We start from the raw sequence: 17,939 nt of genomic DNA on the forward strand, positions 1-17,939 counted from the left end.
ACCCTTTTGTCCCAGGCAGTTGGTTTTGAATGATATCTCATCACTTGATCTGTCAGCCACCAAATCCTTTATTTCTGCTGCAGATCTTACAGGAGCAAAAAAAAAAAACCTTCCTCATTCACTTACTTGGACACAACAGCTGATGTATTTTCTGAACATACTACACAGGAAACAATCTATAGTCAGAATACATGGGGCCGTTGAAGCATTGGACTCAGATGTTAAACAACTACTGGCTTGAATCGGTACATAAGACATAATGTACGCAAGTGCATAGGCTGTATTCTCACGCTATCACTCGATGTACTAAGCAATCCAGAATTGCTGTAGTATGATGTTTTCTGTGGGCTGACATAGAATTTGGGGTCATCTTGCAGGTTCTCTTGTGAAAAAAACTAAACCATACTAAACCATACCAATGAACCAATAAAGTATGGGATTTTTCCATCTGATTTTAGATTATGGAAGAAGATAAACTATGTCGAACAAGGTTTAATGACACTTATCTGTCTTATTCAGCAAGATAATCTTCACAAATGAACACCACGTTTAGCCTAAATGCAATCGGCAGAAGTAAAAAGCTAATTTAGGCAAAATACAAACTGCACCATGGTCGCACCACATCGCTACCACACAAGGGCTGTAAAGCCATGTTCTCTGATGAGGTTCTGCAGACTCGTTTAGCTGCTTGTTGGCAATCTCCTTTTTTAAGACACAAAAAAAGCTTCAAAATTTACAAGTGTGGTATTTAAGGCAGGGAACTACACAACATATGACGTGTGTGTGTGTGTGTGTGTGTGTGTGTGTGTGTGTATGTCTGTGTGTGTCTCATAATTTCTCTTTGTATTTCTATGACTATTGTGACACTTTAAAAAATAAAAACAAAAACAGCTGAAAACAGGACATGCACGTGCACGCAGATCTGTAGTTTCAAACAAAAGCCAGCAGCCTTTTGCATTCTGTGCAGACTGGGTCAGAAACCTGAAAAGTAATTGGAGGATTACTTTAGGAGTTCATAATTGCCTGTCTTGGAAAGACAGACTCCAAGGGTGAAACAGATTGTGAAGACTGCAGCTTAGTTCCACCACAGGCACCCTGACTGAGGAGAAAGATCGAACTGAGAAAAGCATGACAAGGGACGCTACTGCACTGCCAAAAAGAATAATGACAGTTTCAAAATGTACTCCAATGTTTTGGTCTCTAAAGCTACCTTTCTTATTTTTTTCTCTCTATTTTATTTTATTTTTTTTTTACAATAAATATTCAATCAATATATCGCAAGTCACAGAGGACTTTTCTACACTCCCCAGGCATCATACTATTTTCAACTTAATGCGACTGTTCGCTCTGCCCTGATTTGGAAGTTTAGTCTTTACCAGGTGTTTCATTTATTTTGTTTCTTTTTATTCTTTTGTATGTTCATTGCATCGAAAATTACACACACAAACAACAAAAAGTCACATATATTGTTGGAGAAGATGGTAGGTTGCTCCTTTACCCACAACCAAGTCACTGAAATAAATGTTGGCATCGTGCATTTCTGCAAACTATCAATATGTTGTATTTGTTCATCTCAGATTTGTGCATTTTGATTCTGATATGTAGAAACTTTGCATTTCTGAGTTTGAATTTTCAATTTTATGTTGTGACAACGTTGTGGTTATCATGTGGTTAGGATTAGGCACGAAACCCACTTGGTTAGGGTTGCATCATGCATCATGTTTTTGCTTTAAATGCCCGATTTGTTGACAACAAACATGGCAATAGAAATCTGTCATTAAAAAATACCAGGTTTTTTTTTCATAACAAACACGGTAGGAAATGTCCAAACGTGTCATTAAGAAGACTTGCATTTTTGGTCTCGAACAGTGGTCTGCTGCTGTCTGCTGTTTGGTGGCCTTCGTTAGGTATCAACACTATCCCCTCCTCCTCCTGATGAGGAACGCAGCTCATATACAGGTATTCTTAACTATGTCACTTAAGTAATTCTGATATAATATGTAAGAAACATACAAATGTAACATTTTCATGGTTTGCTGAAACCTACATCTCATTCTGATGACTTCTAGTGTCAAAGTTCTTCGATACCAATGGGTCTTAAAAATAAGTCTCAAAGAGAAAAAAGAAATAGCTGTTTAAAAAACTACAAATCAGTCTTTAGAAATCAAGTACAATTATACAGTTTGAGGATTTTTTCCAACAAAAGAAAAAAATTGGCTGACAAAGACAATGTGGCCACTGAGCATCTTCTGTGTCCAAAGCACTGCACCAATGATTATTTCCATGACAGCTCAAACAAACTACAGCAATCATCCTCAGTTTACCCTGCATGACTCTGATTGTCTTTTTCAAGAATTTGTCAATTTTCATTCTGACCTGAGAGCACCTTTGCTGGCTGCTACACCCACGGAGAGATGACATGATTAGAAAATAGCCCACCAATAAGGTCAGAACAAGAAAGAAGAAAAAACAGCATATTATGCAACAATGTCACGTCCCGTCTGTTGCTATGACAACCAGCAGTACAAGGACCCTGCAAATGGGAAGGGGTGCTCGTCTCCATGGGAATGTGCATGTTAAGAGCCAATCCCTGATGGTTTCTTTGAGCCTCCTGGCAGTAGACGTTGCTGACCTCTGACCCTATTCAGCTAGTGCCTCTTTATATTTCACAAACATATCAGGGTATCCCCTTATTTGGCAAAAAGAAGTCCCATACATGATGTTTAACTTTCGGTGGTTACCAGTTGCCCAAAACAAGGTGTCTAATATCAGACACTTCAGACGAATCATCTTTATTTTATTTAAGCTAAGCATGTCACTAATTATAGTGTATATGGGTCCTGTGCAGAAGTAAATTTTATGTACGAATATGGTTATAAGAAAATTAGGTTAATATACATTTAACCAACAGGTACGTATATAGTAAAACCACAGTGTTAGGTTTAACATTAGAAATGTGGCCTTTCACACAGATGAGCTTGACAAAAAGAAATTAAAACACAGATAAATGAAATAAGACAAATTGTTTGTGGCAATTAAGACCTAGCAGATTCAAATTTAAGACTCTTAAAACCTTGAAGTTTTGTCAGATCCGAGTTTAAACAACAGTGAGATTTAGGTTTATAAAATGACAATATCCATATGTACATACGAATACCTACACTTTCATACTCAACAGTAAAAATGTGCACTTTCTATATATCTGAAAGTCTGCCACTATGATGAGGTTTAGTCTCAGATGTGCTCATTTCTGCATGTGATTGATGCTTAGTGCTATGTGATTCAAGAGCAGCCAAAATCATCATGGGATTATAGAAAACGTGTGGGAAGACATCATGCCGTAAATTAATAAACACAGCAGAACAGCTTTGTATTACTCTTGCTTTCTCAGTGTGAAAAACCGCAATACAACTAAAGGTTACGGTTCAGTGCAAACACATCATTTGCTTCACTGTGGCATGATGTTTCCATGAACTATGGATATCATTATGATAGTGCATGCACTTCCATAAAATGTACATTAAAGTTGTGACATGTAATGACACTCCTGTCACTTAACATTGTTTTTTCTGTCCGAGGTAAATTAGGAGGATGCAGGAAAATCAAAACAGCCATGCAATATTGTAGTGACACACATTTGCACAGTGCAGAGTTTCACTTTCCAGCAGCTCCTACGAGAACATCAGCATGTAAACTCTGCAGTGAAACCAACCAACTAAATGCTGTTTCACCGGCTCACTTTCCTCCCTGCCGACAAATGGGGAGCACTGAATCACATCGCAACACCTGCTATGACACGAATCACAGTTCACATGATGATTTGCTCAGCCATATCCTTGCTTGCATGCCTCTGTCAACCCGACAGGCCAATAATGTTAGGTTACATATCAAAACCACTGGCAGCATAATAACCTTTCTGCGTGTTGATGTGCGCTCTGCTGGAGTTTTGCCTCTGCTCCTCTTTGCCTCAGATGAGTAGACAGTCTGAGGTCACAGATCAAATCTGAACACTGCGGGCAATGTAAAAAGGGTTTATGATTTCTTCTGCTGTATGCCAGCTTGTATCTCCAGCTTTGAAACTGTTCATTCACCATTCGCAGTGCAGCGTGACTTCACCTTCACCTCTACAAATGTGATAACTTTTACAAATCTATGAACTGATATAAATAGTTGAAAATAGGTGCTCTTCCTGAATGACTGTCACTGTGTATGAATACCTGATTCTGCTCCTGAACACTTGATTATCATTTCAAACTGAAAAAATATGAAGTACTGTATTCTGCAGAAATTCTGAGGAAAGTGAAGGGGAGTGAAGTTGTTGTGTGTGTGTGTGTGTGTGTGTGTGTGTGTGTGTGTGTGTGTGTGTGTGTGTGTGTGTTTGCATGTGTGTAAAGCTTTTCCTCCCCAAACCTGCTGCGAGATAAATTATATTTTCTAATCTTCTATTGATATGGGCAAACTGACAGCGAGAAAAAAAAGATGAAGGGTTTCAGAATGTTTGTGTCTGTGTGCATGTGTCTCTAGGTGTGTGTGTGTGTGTCTGTGTGCGTGTGCTTGTGTGTGTGTGTGTGTGTGTGTGTGTGTGCGTGTGTGTGTGTGTGTGTATGTGTGTCAGCATGAATATTTCAGAGGCCCCACACTGAGTGGTGGCGACAGAGCATCACCAGAACGAGGACACGCTGCTCTCCAGGGTGGGGATTGGAAGGGTTGGACAGAGAGAGAGAGAGGGAGACAGACAAAAAAGAAAGGCAAGGAGAAGAGAAAGAAAGAAAGAAAGAAAGATCAGCAGCAATGTTTGGACACAGAGATGTTTCCCAAACAGAAAAACAGGAAGACACAAAAAATTTTTGCATAATGAGAAAGTCTCTGTAGGTTAGCAACCTCATCGTCTTGTTAAAAGTGTGTTTGCAGGGAACAACAAAGTGAAAAACGAAGGTTTCCTCAAAGGCAGCGAGTCTGACTTGACAAAAAAGACTCAAAAGAAAGTTTATCTTTTCTTCCTCCTGGCAACTTGAGGTCAGCTCCAACATTTGCTGTACACAGTGTTATCCTCAACAAACCCAGACCTTAGTTTAGCTCTAGTTCCTGTGCCAAGGAAACATGTTAAAGCCCTGGAGGCTAAGGAATGTGTCGGAGGAGGAATGACACATTTTATTTTCAGGACTGTAATGAGCAAAAAAAGCTTCTTTGAAAATGTTATTTGTACAAGCATGAAAAACTCAACACGCATGGCTTGGGTTTCTCTAACTTGTTGTTTTTTGAAAGCTAAAAGTCTGACAGTGAATCCTACAAAGCTCCAACATGAGAAAGCAGTGTTAGTGACATCCAGGCATGCAAGTGGTTTTAGTTTCATTCGTCCAGGCTTTCAGATATTTTGTCTTAGAGATTTCTGCCTCAACTGTGAACTGAATTTTCAACAGCGGTGCGCCTCTCAAAGAACATTGGTGTCATTACTCTGGATAATAAACAGACCTCGCTCTGAACATTTTTCACTAGAGCTACTTTCTGCTGAAGAAATGAACCCCAGAAAACTCTTGACACCGTGTTCTGCAGATTGTCGAGAGTAATAGAAATAGCTTGTTTCTGAAAAGTTATAGTGGTGGATTGCTATTGAATCTTGGATATCTGTCTGTCTATTTGTCTGTCTGTCTGTCTGTCTTTCTTTGATCTCTGTAAGAGCTTTAATCGACGATTGTCTCTCTGAACTGTGGTGGTGATATTGATTTTTAAATGAACCCAAGTGTTCTTGGCTCCACAGGTTAGACTAAATATTAGATCATGGCTATATAATGTCATAATTTTTGCATCAGATATCTTTTGTCAGTATAATTTAAAGTACAACCTGGGGAAGTGAGGTCAGTAGGTTATAGTTCAGTAGGCCAAAGCAGGATGGAGATTTAGCCTGGGTTAGTCTAAGGTGAAATCTTTTAGAGGTAAACCTCGCTAATACCACTAAAGCCATTACTGAGATATCAAGCCATTTCCCCTAGGGACGTGAGGTTAACAAGACACTACAAACATGATTACTGGATTGTAGAGAGGGCAACCTTTTCTCCTATGAATTGTGTCCACATTGTAATTTTAAAGTAGTTTCAGGGGAAGCATGGCCACTGTGTTTGTTGTTTCCACATTGATCCAATTTTGTACAGGCATTTATCTCAGGATGATTTGTAAGAACACTCACTTTCATTCTATCTTCTCATTTTTCGCAATCGTCAGATCAAAAAATGTAATTTGTCTTATACTTTGGTTTATGACCAAATACATGCAAATATCCAACTGACATTCCCATTGGAAATTCTTTGTTGCTAATATGCAAATGTAAACAGTGGTAAACAATATACCTGCTAAAAATGAATGTGCTCGCACTGTCATTACATGGTAGCATGTAAACATTAGCATCTCCCTCAAAGATCCATTGAGTCTTATAGAGACACTAGCATGGCTGTAGCAGCTAGCATGGCTCCTATTATTGGGTGGACAGTCTACCAGACATTAAGTTCATATTAAATGTATCTGCAAAATGGTAAAAATAATATCCATACTAGAACAACTATAACACACACACATTACGGCTATGAAACACGATGTGAACACTGCAGTGTTGAGTGCAAACCAAAAGGCAACATCCGGGGCTGAAAAAAATTTAAGTTCCAAAAACTGCAGTTTCTCTAAAGGCAACTTGTGGCTGCCTCGAAAAGTGAGTCAATCCCCATTGACCCCCATCTTAAAATGCGCAACTCCACAGCAGAAATATGTTTACAACTTGGTACAAATAACAGCCTTGGTCTCTGTAACTAAAATGGTCACCACAGGCCACTTCTGGCTTCAAAAATCAAAAATGGGGACAACCAGAACCCCCAAACTCGAGGCTTAAAAACAATAGTCCAAAAACCAATGGGTGACATCAAGGTGGCTATGTCCATAATCTTTATCCAGTCCATGGTGCAAACCCTGACAGCAACATCCACACCCCAAACTCCAAACCCTGTATGAACTCCTAATTACTTTCTTCATCTGCAATGAAAAATGCTAACGAATGCAACATTAGTAAACCAAAACACTTGTTTATTAACATACCATTAGGGATCTGGAATGCGTCAGTGCTTCCGGGTAGCTCATGTGTACTCCACAGACATGGCATTATCTGACTTATACAGTCTTTGTTTTGTCTGACTCATCAGACTTCCTTGCAGTCTGTTTGGCTTTTTATCCCATCTCTCTGTCTGTCAATCCATGTGCTCATTCTTCTCTGCCTCCTGTATGGGGCAGACTCGTACCCCAATAAAATGATCATGATTCTGAACTGAGAGACAGTGATATGTAGTGGTTACTCTCCGTCGGTACCTTCGCGCTCAGTTTCTAGTTTGGAGAAAGAGAGAAGGACAGCATTCATGTGCATGTGAGAGTGAGTAACAGTGTTGCTGATGTCATGGTTACTAACAGGATGACTGTGTTTCCATCGAGCCCATCTGTCACTGGGAGACTACTACAGTGTGTGTGTGTCTGTGAGAGAGAGAGGAGGGTGTTGTCAGGAAAGCAGACTTAGAGAGTTTGAATCTGCTTAAGATTCAAGACAGATCTGACATGAAAGAAATATAACAAAATAGTCCTATCTGGCATCTGTCCTCATGCTCATCTGTTGCAGAATAAACACAGATGGATTCATTTTCAGTGCAATGACTGTTATTCTACACACCTTTAAGATGTAACATGAAATTATATCAGTAATACTATTATATTCATGAGGACAATGGTCTTTAATACAACAACGAGTGATAGCTCTCTAAGTGCAGTGTCTTGAGAAAAGAGCAGTACATGTGACCTTTGTTATAGGCAGGAGGAGGTTCCTCGCTGTGATAATAGGCATTATAGTTATGCACTAATGTGCAGCGTTTGTACCACCTACCACTGTTTCCTAAAATGGATACCAACACACAAGCCACAAGTTAAGCATTTTGGCCGTCGACTTCTTGCTTTTTTGGAGCCAGAAGTGACAATATTTTGGTGAGAGGCTGGAGTTGTGAAGGAGCAAGGAGTGGATCTGACTGAGAAGCCGAGGACACAGACTGCCTGTTGCTCAAAGCTGTTTGTCCTGAATTATGCGCAATTTTAAGCCTTAATAAAAAGTAAACAGGTGAGTTTTAAAAATTATTCACCTCCATCCAGTTGTCAAGAAAAGGGGAGGTTGGCTTTAGAGACCAAAATGTTTTTTTTGTACCAGACTGTAAACATGTTTAATTCTGCAGTAAAGTTGGGCATTTTAACATGGGGTCGAGTCTGTTTTGGAGCTGGCTTCAAGTGGCCATTTGATGAAGTGCAGTTTTCGGTACTTTTTCAGCCCCAGAGGTTGTCGTTTGGAGTGGTTGATAATGATGACAATCTTTTGTTGCAGGCCTGTATATTAGCATGCCAAACTGTGCAATTAAACTGAACTAATTTCATGGTCAGTTGGCATAGTAACCAGACAGGCGCAAATAGCCTTGTGCTGTTGGTAAAATTAATTTTACAAGCTTGAGAAATCTTAGATGAGAATCCCCTCGCCTGTCTTGATAAAATTTCCACCGTTTCCAAACCAGTTTCCTCTCTGTGTATTTTTGAATCATGTCTCCATCACATCTCAAAGTCTGTAGCATTTGGTTAAAAACATAAATACAAATTTCAACATTTCATAAGCACAGATACCAGTGCAAACACTGGTGAAGACATCACTAAGAGCAATGTAGTGACGCATTAACTAAATACATGTCCTTCAGATGAACAAGGCATTGATATTGGTGGATAAATAAATGTGAGAGATGTGAATAGCATTTTCTACACTTGTGCTTTTAAGTGCCGTTCAAGGCCATTTCAGTGAGTGAAACTAAGTCAGTGCTTTTATGCTGAGAGGAGAAGCTATTATAAAAAAACAAATTTGGTCCCAATTTAAACAGTGTGTATGCCTTTCACTGCTAACAGTCTTTAGTATATCATTTCCTTCTCTGCATCAAGATAACCTTTTTTGAGTTTTCTGCCTCCTCCATCATGCATGCATGCATGCATGCATTTTGTATCTGAAAAATAAAATTTTTGGATACTCGCAGTGAAACAGCCTCCGCCATTTGGTTGCGCGGGTCGTTAAGTTTAAATGCATGAGGGTGATTTGTATGGGAGCTGTTAATTTTCTCCTCACACTCTCCCTCTCTCCCTTTGAGCTGCAAGCCTATTGAGATGTCTGAGTGACCTATAGACCCCTCGCGCACATGCCCACACACACACACACACACACACACACACACATTCACACAAAAAAACCCTGAAACACTGAGAGAGAAAAGTATGTCCAGAGACTAGACATAATGTCCTCATCTCTAGCTGATCTTTCTCTCACCCAATTCCTGTCCACGCCTTTATCCATCCATCAGCAAAATACTCACAATATGCAACAAAAAAATATGAACAGAAACTGCTCTGCCGTGCAGTGGTCTCAGGTGTATTGTCAGATGTTGCATGTGTAACGTAAGCAGCCTCAGAGCACTTGAAGTGAAGTGACCTAAGAGTGTATGAGTGTGTGTGTGTTCGCCCGCATGTTGGTGGCCTCAGCATTGATCCCCCTCTAAGCCTTGGTCATTGCTTGTGGCCTGAAGGTGAGGTGACAGGGGAGTAAAGAGGCTTTCATCAGATTACAGCTCATTCTCTGTCTTTCACCGTCTCTCTTTCCAGCATCATTTATCTCACTGCTGCTTTCAACCACTTTACTCTTTCTCGCTTTTTTTCCCCCCCTGCTGAACACTAGACCTACTTTAAGCCACAGCGTTAAATTTGTCTTCAATCCCACATGGATTCATTTGTCTCTATCCAAACGTCCCCCAAGAGCTGATGGTGGCTGTTAGGAACCATTTGACTGCACATCAAAATGAACACTCAAAATGCAGGAAATGAACAACTTTCAGAGCAATGTCTTTTTTTTTTTTTTTAACAGGTTTTTATGTGTATACACTATTTTTCATCCTGGTGACTGAGTTAAATTTATCAGACACACAGATGAATACGTAATGTTTCTTACAGCGTAAACAGATATGCCATTTCTTTCAAAACCATTTCCTGCATAATTACCTCTATGCTGTTTGAGTTTCTGCTTTCAGTAAGCAGTTTAAGTTAAAAAAATCTTCTAACTTTTTTCTTGTGATGGTATGACTGCCTTGTATGCAAATACACTGTGGAATATACAGCTGCTGACCAACAATGTGGGAGTAAAAGTGCAAACACCTGAGATGAAAGAAGTACTCAGATCTTTTACTTACGTAAAAGTATCCATTCCACTATGTACAGTGTACGAATACCAAGCAACATCCTCTGAGGCTGTCCAAAAGCCAGTCAATCCCCAGAGATCCCCATGTTAAAATGCCCAACTTAACAGCAGAAATAAATATGCTTACAGCCCTGTACAAAAAGCAGTTTTAGTCTCTATAGGTAATTTCAACATTCATGACAAATGTATGAGAGTAAGTTTTTACAGAACTCCACAGTTTACATTTTACGAAGGCTTAAAATGACATATAATTAAGAGTGTGGCTGCTTTGAGTGGCAGACTGTGCGCAATAGTATCTTCAGCTTTTCAGTCAAATCCACCCCTCGCTCCAACCTCTCATCCAAGTGGCGATGGCTGAAATGTCAACGTCAAGGCTTTAAAACCGGAGTCCACAAAACCATGGGAGATATCATGTTAGTCCATTATTTTTACAGTCAATGAAAAATATCCAAAATGTAAAATTGTGAAACATTAAAAATAAAATAAAATAAGATAAAATAAAATAAAATAAATCACTAGTACTAGCAATGGCTGCTTCTTTTATAATTTTTAATATTAATAATGCATTTATGTGTAAACAGCATTTCAAAGGTCTAGTGTTGCAGGATTTAGGGGGATATATATTGGCAGGAATGGAATATAATATTCATAACCGTGTTATCATTATATTATATACAATATATTAGTTTAGAATCTGAAACTAAGAATCTTTTTGATTTTGTTACAGAACAGGCCCACCTCAACAGAGTCCACCGTGTTGTTTTTATAGTAGAAAGAACTGATGAACGAAACACTAGCTCTAGAAAGGGCCATTTACAATTTAGCATCTTCATCTTTGGCACACAGAAGTGTGTTTTAGTTGGTTGCAATGTTGCAACCTCACCGCTAGATGCCCATAAATCCTACTCATTAAACCTTTAATAATGTATCAAGGACAAGGTGGAGCTCATTTTAAAAACTACTGTCGGGTGGTTTCATGTATTGTGTAAATCTCAATTCTACATTACATGCTTATTGTAGGTTTTTAAAGCAGTCAAAATAGGACAGCGCTCCAATTAAAGAGTCTATTGGAGCAAAAAGTGCAACATTTGCCTCTAAAATGAAGGGGAGTGGAAGTGTAAGGTAAAATATTGCAGCATTCAAGTGAAGTACATTGCCTAAGATTTGTACTCAAGTGCAGGACTTGAAAATACACACTCCGCTTGCCGCTACTTTCAAACACACAGTACATTTTGTCTGTGATGGTGTGAAAACAGGACAAGAGGCTGTGGCACACACAGGAACACACAGTTTCTCTGTATGCATCCTTTTCCTCTATCTTTCACTGTTTCTGTTAGCTGTTGCCGCTCGCAGCTCTGTCTCTCTGTAGACCCATCCTGAATTATAACATTCAATTGTAGCTCTAAGTTTTCTCTATTTACATGTTGATATTTGCCCGTGATACACACAGTATTAGTGTGCATTAGAAATGAAGAATGTCACTGACCTCACTGATTGCTCGACCAGACTTTAGGCAAATATCAATTTTCTTTCAGTATTTCAAAAAGTATTATTCCTGAGGCTTTGCATTCAACCCATACATACTCTACACACAGCTCAAAGTTCTGCATCTGCACACAAGCCCACAGTTTTCAGATATTGTTTGAGTCTACTTCATAAATGCCGGCAGAAGCAGCAGATGTGTCTTCTACTGAAACGGTACGCAGAGACTCTTTTAGCTACAAACCAACATGACAGCCAGGCACATACACACATACTTGCCACATCACCAGAGGGCTCTTACATGCTGTGAGTCAGATCTGGTTGAAACGAGTGGCTCCCAACCTGACGCTGTCCTCATTGCTCTGACCGTGCTCTGACCGCTGTACATTTAGTGTATTGAAAGCCTTAAATGAATGCCCAGACAGCATACTGGAGAGCTGCATAACACTCAACAGCGATACATCTGACCTGAACCAGCGTGTGCGTGTGATGTGTGTGAAAACGCCGGTGGGAAGGACAGCAGTGGTGTGTATTAATGGGATTAGGATCGACTTTATCCTTTCTTTCCCCCTCATGCTTTCTCTTTTAACTCCTCTCTCCCTCCTTTTACCCCCATCTCTTTCTCCACACTGCCCATTCTGAATTCTGTTTCCCTCATTGTATGGTTATTCTTTTGTTTTTGGTTGTTTGTTTGTTTGTTTTTTGTTTTTTTTGTATTAATCTCAGTCTGCATTTTCCATAAATCATAACCCGACCCTTCTACCAATCCTACTTTCTCTCTTTTCACTTCACTCTTATATCCATTGCTCTAATAACTCCCATTTGCACTCACAGTGGTTCCTCACTCTTTCTTTGTCCCACCCACTTTAACCTCACCTCTGTCTCTGTCTTAATATCTAACAAAAACACTGAGGCCTGTTGCAGACTAGCTCTGTCAGACAGAGAAGCCCCTGTAGACGTTTTGTGCTCGAGTCTTGATTCTGAGTCTTTTTGGCTTATGTTCACTGTACTTACATAACGTGTCATCAAAGCACTGCAGAGTGCGTAGCAACACATGCAGGCAATCCATGGATTGGATGGATGTATGAATGATAGTCTCCCTGGTATCCATCTGCACCTATTCACTGTGATCTATTAAAGCGTCTCTACCTTCAGTCTATCAATACTGATTAGATGGCGAGGTCATGTTCTACAGTTACTTGAAATAATATTTGTGAGGCTGAAAGCTTTCCTCTCCACCTCCTTTAACCCTTTGAAACCTGGATCGACATCAGTTTTCTTGTTTTGCATTCAGGTACCTTTCACAAGTATTTAAACATTTGAAAATTGATCAAATTGGTTCTTTCAAACACTTGGGAAACAATGGGCAATGAGCAGCTTGAGAAGAAATACCCCACAAATTGCAATACACTGAGGAAATGTGACAAGAAAACACACTAAAAAATTGTTAAAATGTGCTACTGTGGAGTATTTCTTTTGTTTGAAAAGTAGTAGAGAATTATGTTTAAAATATGGAAAATATCCTTGGTTTTTTTTGTTTGTTTCTTTGTTTTTTATTCCAGTTTTTATGCTAGATTCCTTTTTTTTCCACTATTTTCTTGCTTATTTGTGGTCATTTCTTATGATGCTGAAGAAGAAATCAAGCCAATTTGCGATGGGTTAAATACAGTAAAATAATATTTTCAATTAATTTCTTTAAAAAAGAAAATAGAAAATACTGTTCTAATGGCTGTTCCTTAGGAACTCTAACCCACAAAAGATTTGTCACACTTTTGTTATCTGTGGAGAAAGGTAAAAAAAAAAGATGCCTTAAAAGAGACAGAATTTCTGACCTCTTGTCAGACTTCTCATCAACTCTGAGCCTGTCGCTTTGGCTGAAGCCCTTAGTCTGCAGACTGCTTGGCTCTCAGATATGGTTACATAACTAACAGCAACATACCATATGGGGGTGTCTCATTAAAAATACCTTTAATTGGCTTTTTAAATGTCAGGGACTGAATCTCAGTATGTTGTCACATTTCAGTCCCCTCACTGTCCTCATTAGCACCTCATTTTCTTATCTAAAGCATGGACCCAGTCAGTCATTACATGACACCGAGATCAAAATGTGATATCAAGAGCTGTCATTAGTCAAACATCGAGGGATCAGTGTGAGAGAATAACACCTGTCATCCAGAGTAATGACAGTATTCATAATAGAAGACTGGGCTTTCTGACTGGAAAATTGCCTGCTTCATCATCAGAAATAAAAGGAAATGTTAAACACTTTTATTTTGCTCAATACTGCCTGTAACAGTGCCCTGTTTGCTGACACTTAACTACTCCAATGAAGCAGCACAGCAGTAGAAAGCTTGGTGTAAAAAATTATGATAAAGAGCTTTGTTATTTACTGAACATGTTCTATATGCTATTCATTTCACAAAACCAAGACCACAGTTTCAAAGTTCAGCCTAGGAAATGAACCACAAACTGGAAGAAAGCCTTATCAAAAGATGTAATAGCACTACAAAGTAAGAAACTCTGTGGGTTGACACCAATGCACTCTCCGATGTATCACCCCATCAAACAAAAGCACGCAGTCAGTAACAGGCTGCACAGCGGATTCTTAACACTATAATACACTCCATCTTATTCATGCTTCTTCCCATGGCGTCTTTCCCCCTGCATCCTCTATTCAAACACTGCACAACCATCAAATCCATATTATGTCTCAAGAGATCTTCAGCTCAGGGATGCCATTTTACCTTTTTTAATAGACTGTGACTTAATATTTTTATACTGAGAGAGTTTCAAAATGTTCCCTAATAATCTATAATTCTAAAGGAGATCTGGTGTTCATAACAGCCAAAGAGTATAATCAAAACTCTTTATTTCTATGCTCTTTGCATTTCCCACTTTTGTATTTTATTCATTGTTCTATTTCTCATCCCTTCCCACAATATCAAAGCAGATATGTACAGCATATAACAAGTCTTTCTTTTGTTGATTTGTATCTCTTCTTCTTGCACCTCATGGACAGCTGTGCACACATGCCCAGTGAAACACATCAACACGCATTATCCACACCAAAAATATAGACTACCCTAAACAACTACACCGCATGTTAGTTCTGATCCATTTATGACAAAGCTATGTTGATGTGGGGGGAGAGAACACACAAGTTCAAGCTGTGCCATTTTCAGAGCAGAACTAGCGTGTGGTACAAAGACAACATTTGCATGTTTGACAAAGGAAATAAAAAGAAAAATGCTTGCACACTTAGTTGAGCTCAGTGGGCTCGCTGCCTATAATTACTTCTTCTTTGCTACAGCAAACTACTAATTATGAAGATCTTTCATGTGCTATTACTGTACCCCGAAGAAGAGGAGGTGGAGAGAGGAATCCAGTAAGAAAGACAATGTTTCCTTATTTTCCCTGTCAATGTTTTGTTTTTGGATAAACTCCTCCTAGATTTAAAAGATGAGATAGACAGACAGATAGATAGATTGATAGATAGATAGATAGATAGGTGTTGGGATGTGGATGCACGTGACTTTCTGCGAGTGCAAATCAATTTGGCTGCCACTGTTTACACGCTGTCCAACCCAATTATGCACACTGGTATCAAATTCAGAGTTTAGTCGTTTCAATTATTAATTCCCACACATCATGAAGGATTCATCTGGCTGTCACTGATAGGCGAGCGTTGAGAGGTCTGGAAGTGCTCGTGCCTTGCTTTTGAGCACCAAACGCTTCGTTAAGCAACGGTTTGAAAACAATAGAGGGAAAACAATAGCGGAGAGGAGATGGTTCTCCATGTGTCTAATTTTCAAAGGCAATCACAGTGGTGGGCACGGAGCTGTGGGAAACATAATTAGCTCTTGGGTTTTAACATGAGGAAATGTGTTTCGTGTGGGCTGTTGGGTGGAGATAACAGGACAAAATGTTACACTTTGGTCTGTTATTAGTGGCACGCGACAGTCCGATAAAAACCTGCGTGCTATACCAGCATAACAAAACAAAGAAAACTCACTCACCTCAAAAAATGCAACATATTAGCGCGTTTCCTTTGTCGTCCCCGAGTCCTAAAGAGAAAAACAGTTTTTTTTTCCAAAAAAAAGAAAAGAAAATCTCTTCTTGTCTGCTTGGTCAGCTTGAAAAACCCAACATGATTATCTGAATGAACCGGGCTTACTCCCCCCCCCAAAAAAACAGAAGAAAACAGCGAGCAACTCCAGCAAAGCCTGAAGCGAAGATGAAACAATGCTCAACTCCTCTTGGCTTCAATTTCTCACTTACTGCCTGTCGGTGTCCAGACAGACGCGCTGTTGTAAGCCCCGGTACCTCATGTAATATTGAACGTAGATAATGGACCCGGTGCGACGGGAAATGGAAACGCTGCCTTGCGGTTTTTATTCCGTGTTTACATCATGCTTTCCTATTATATCCCTCCTAAACGACCAGTATATGCGCTTCCTTTGTGCTCGCTGTCTCGCTCACTGTGGGTAACGGGTTAAACCATTCCCGCAACACGAGAGGGGGGTGCGGAGGAGCTATTCATGTGGATACATGGGAACGAATGGGGCTTGGTGACTCGTGGCCAAATGTTGTTATTGTCGGGGATAAAGAGACGGAGAGGAAGAGACGAGGGGAAGGGAAGGGAAGGGGATGAGGGAGAAAAGTGGGGGGAGAGAAGAAGAGGAAAGAGAGCGGGGGGTGGACAGTAAGGATGCAAGCCCCTTGTTTGCATCAAAACAGATGCATCAAAGCAGATGCGAACAAGTGCATTTTTAAAGTGGTATGTACAAAACAGCGTTTGACAACGAGTTTCTTGGTTCTTGTTTTGGCAGATCATGACATACTGTTGTAATCACCCTCCATAAACTAACCATTTTACTTCTCACGTGCAAGTCGGATTTCTGGTAAGCACGCTCATTCTAGATTATGCAACAGAGATATAATTACATCCAGTGTATCGCTGGGAGAAAACAAAGCCATAAGTCTTTAGATAGCTTTTTGGGTTGTTGTTCTGCTGCCTTGTTTCTTCCCTCTGTGCCGGCAGTGTGTTAGTTCAGGACCTTGGAGAGCTCCCAGCCAGCACCAACCACCTGTGTCAATAAAAAGCTACTGTTTATATCTGTCATCAAATATCACATTTATTTTAGGAATATTTTATGTGTTGTTACACACCAGTAGCAAAGCATTTGACAAATGTAGCCAACTTGTAGTTATGGCCAGGTCATTATGGATTCAATTAAAACATCCCTTAGACCAACCTGATCTGTGTGATGTTGGCAGACTTCTTCTCTACGCAGAGCATCAATCTTTTGTCAGACTTTCGCAAAAACAGCCAGATGTTACTTTTAAAGAAAATAAAAGAACGTAAACCAGAGCTCTGTGTGGTTTCTTTGTCGACATGAGATGGGTGAATGGCGCCACCTGCTGGAGAGCTCCTTAAGGCAAAAACACACATTTTGAACAAGATACAGCCTAGCGTGTTTCCTCAAGGCAAATATGGTTCCGTGCATCAAAAGACACACTATCAGGGTATCACAGCTAGTGCTTGACAATATGAGTATGCATCATGTGCACGTTTTACAATTGATGGTTAATTTTATTGTCTACTGTCACATAATGTTGATTTGGGATATTTGGATCTATTATATTTCCAAACCAAGACGCAGAAATATACATTTAATCTTAATAATAAAGACAATCATAACACGTTAACACATAACACTGTTTGTTATTTACGAGTATGTTAGGGGTGGTGCAAAACATAGGAGACATGTCAAGTAATGTTTTAGGCACATGGGAAGGTTATACAACTTTAAAGGGTTGTATTTTGTATAAATTTAAATATCTGCACTCCAAAACCTACAAGCAGGTTTGAAAGGTTTTTTCTTCTTTAAAAATCGCCAAATTCACTCCATTTATCATTGTCAGAAATTGTAAAAAGCGAAACTATCATTGCTATTTGTTTTGTTTGTAAGTTTTATTCTCATGCTGTTTGTTTGTTGCATTGGCTCCAATACCTACATTTGATGTGAATATATATAAAAAAAAAAAACCCTTATGGTTAGGTACTATTTATGGTGGAGGATGGGCCATGTGTTTTCCCTCAGTCACTCAGGGCGACTCGAAAATATTTAAAGCTTCGGGAGGGTCAGAGAAAACAAGTCACACT

At 39.5% G+C, this 17,939-nt stretch overlaps 1 protein-coding gene across 2 annotated transcripts in view; it reads right to left on the reverse strand.

The window, feature by feature from the left end:
- tmem198aa (transmembrane protein 198aa) overlaps positions 1–16,283 on the reverse strand; it is a 42,135-nt gene extending 25,852 nt beyond the window's left edge. The window contains exons 1-2 of one of the 2 annotated variants that reach the window (XM_088083140.1): positions 16,052–16,283; positions 15,790–15,837 (exon numbers count right to left, since the gene is read on the reverse strand). The gene's annotated coding sequence lies outside the window, so the exon portion shown is untranslated. Of the gene's footprint in view, positions 1–12,074; positions 12,278–15,789; positions 15,838–16,051 lie in introns of those variants that run through there. The other variant, XM_042494179.2, reaches the window with a different exon arrangement.
- Positions 16,284–17,939: the final 1,656 nt, after the last annotated feature.

This window comes from Plectropomus leopardus, chromosome 10, assembly GCF_026936395.1.
Source record: "Plectropomus leopardus strain MGB_pleo_1.0 chromosome 10, ASM2693639v1, whole genome shotgun sequence".
In the NCBI taxonomy this organism is placed as follows: domain Eukaryota; kingdom Metazoa; phylum Chordata; class Actinopteri; order Perciformes; family Serranidae; genus Plectropomus; species Plectropomus leopardus.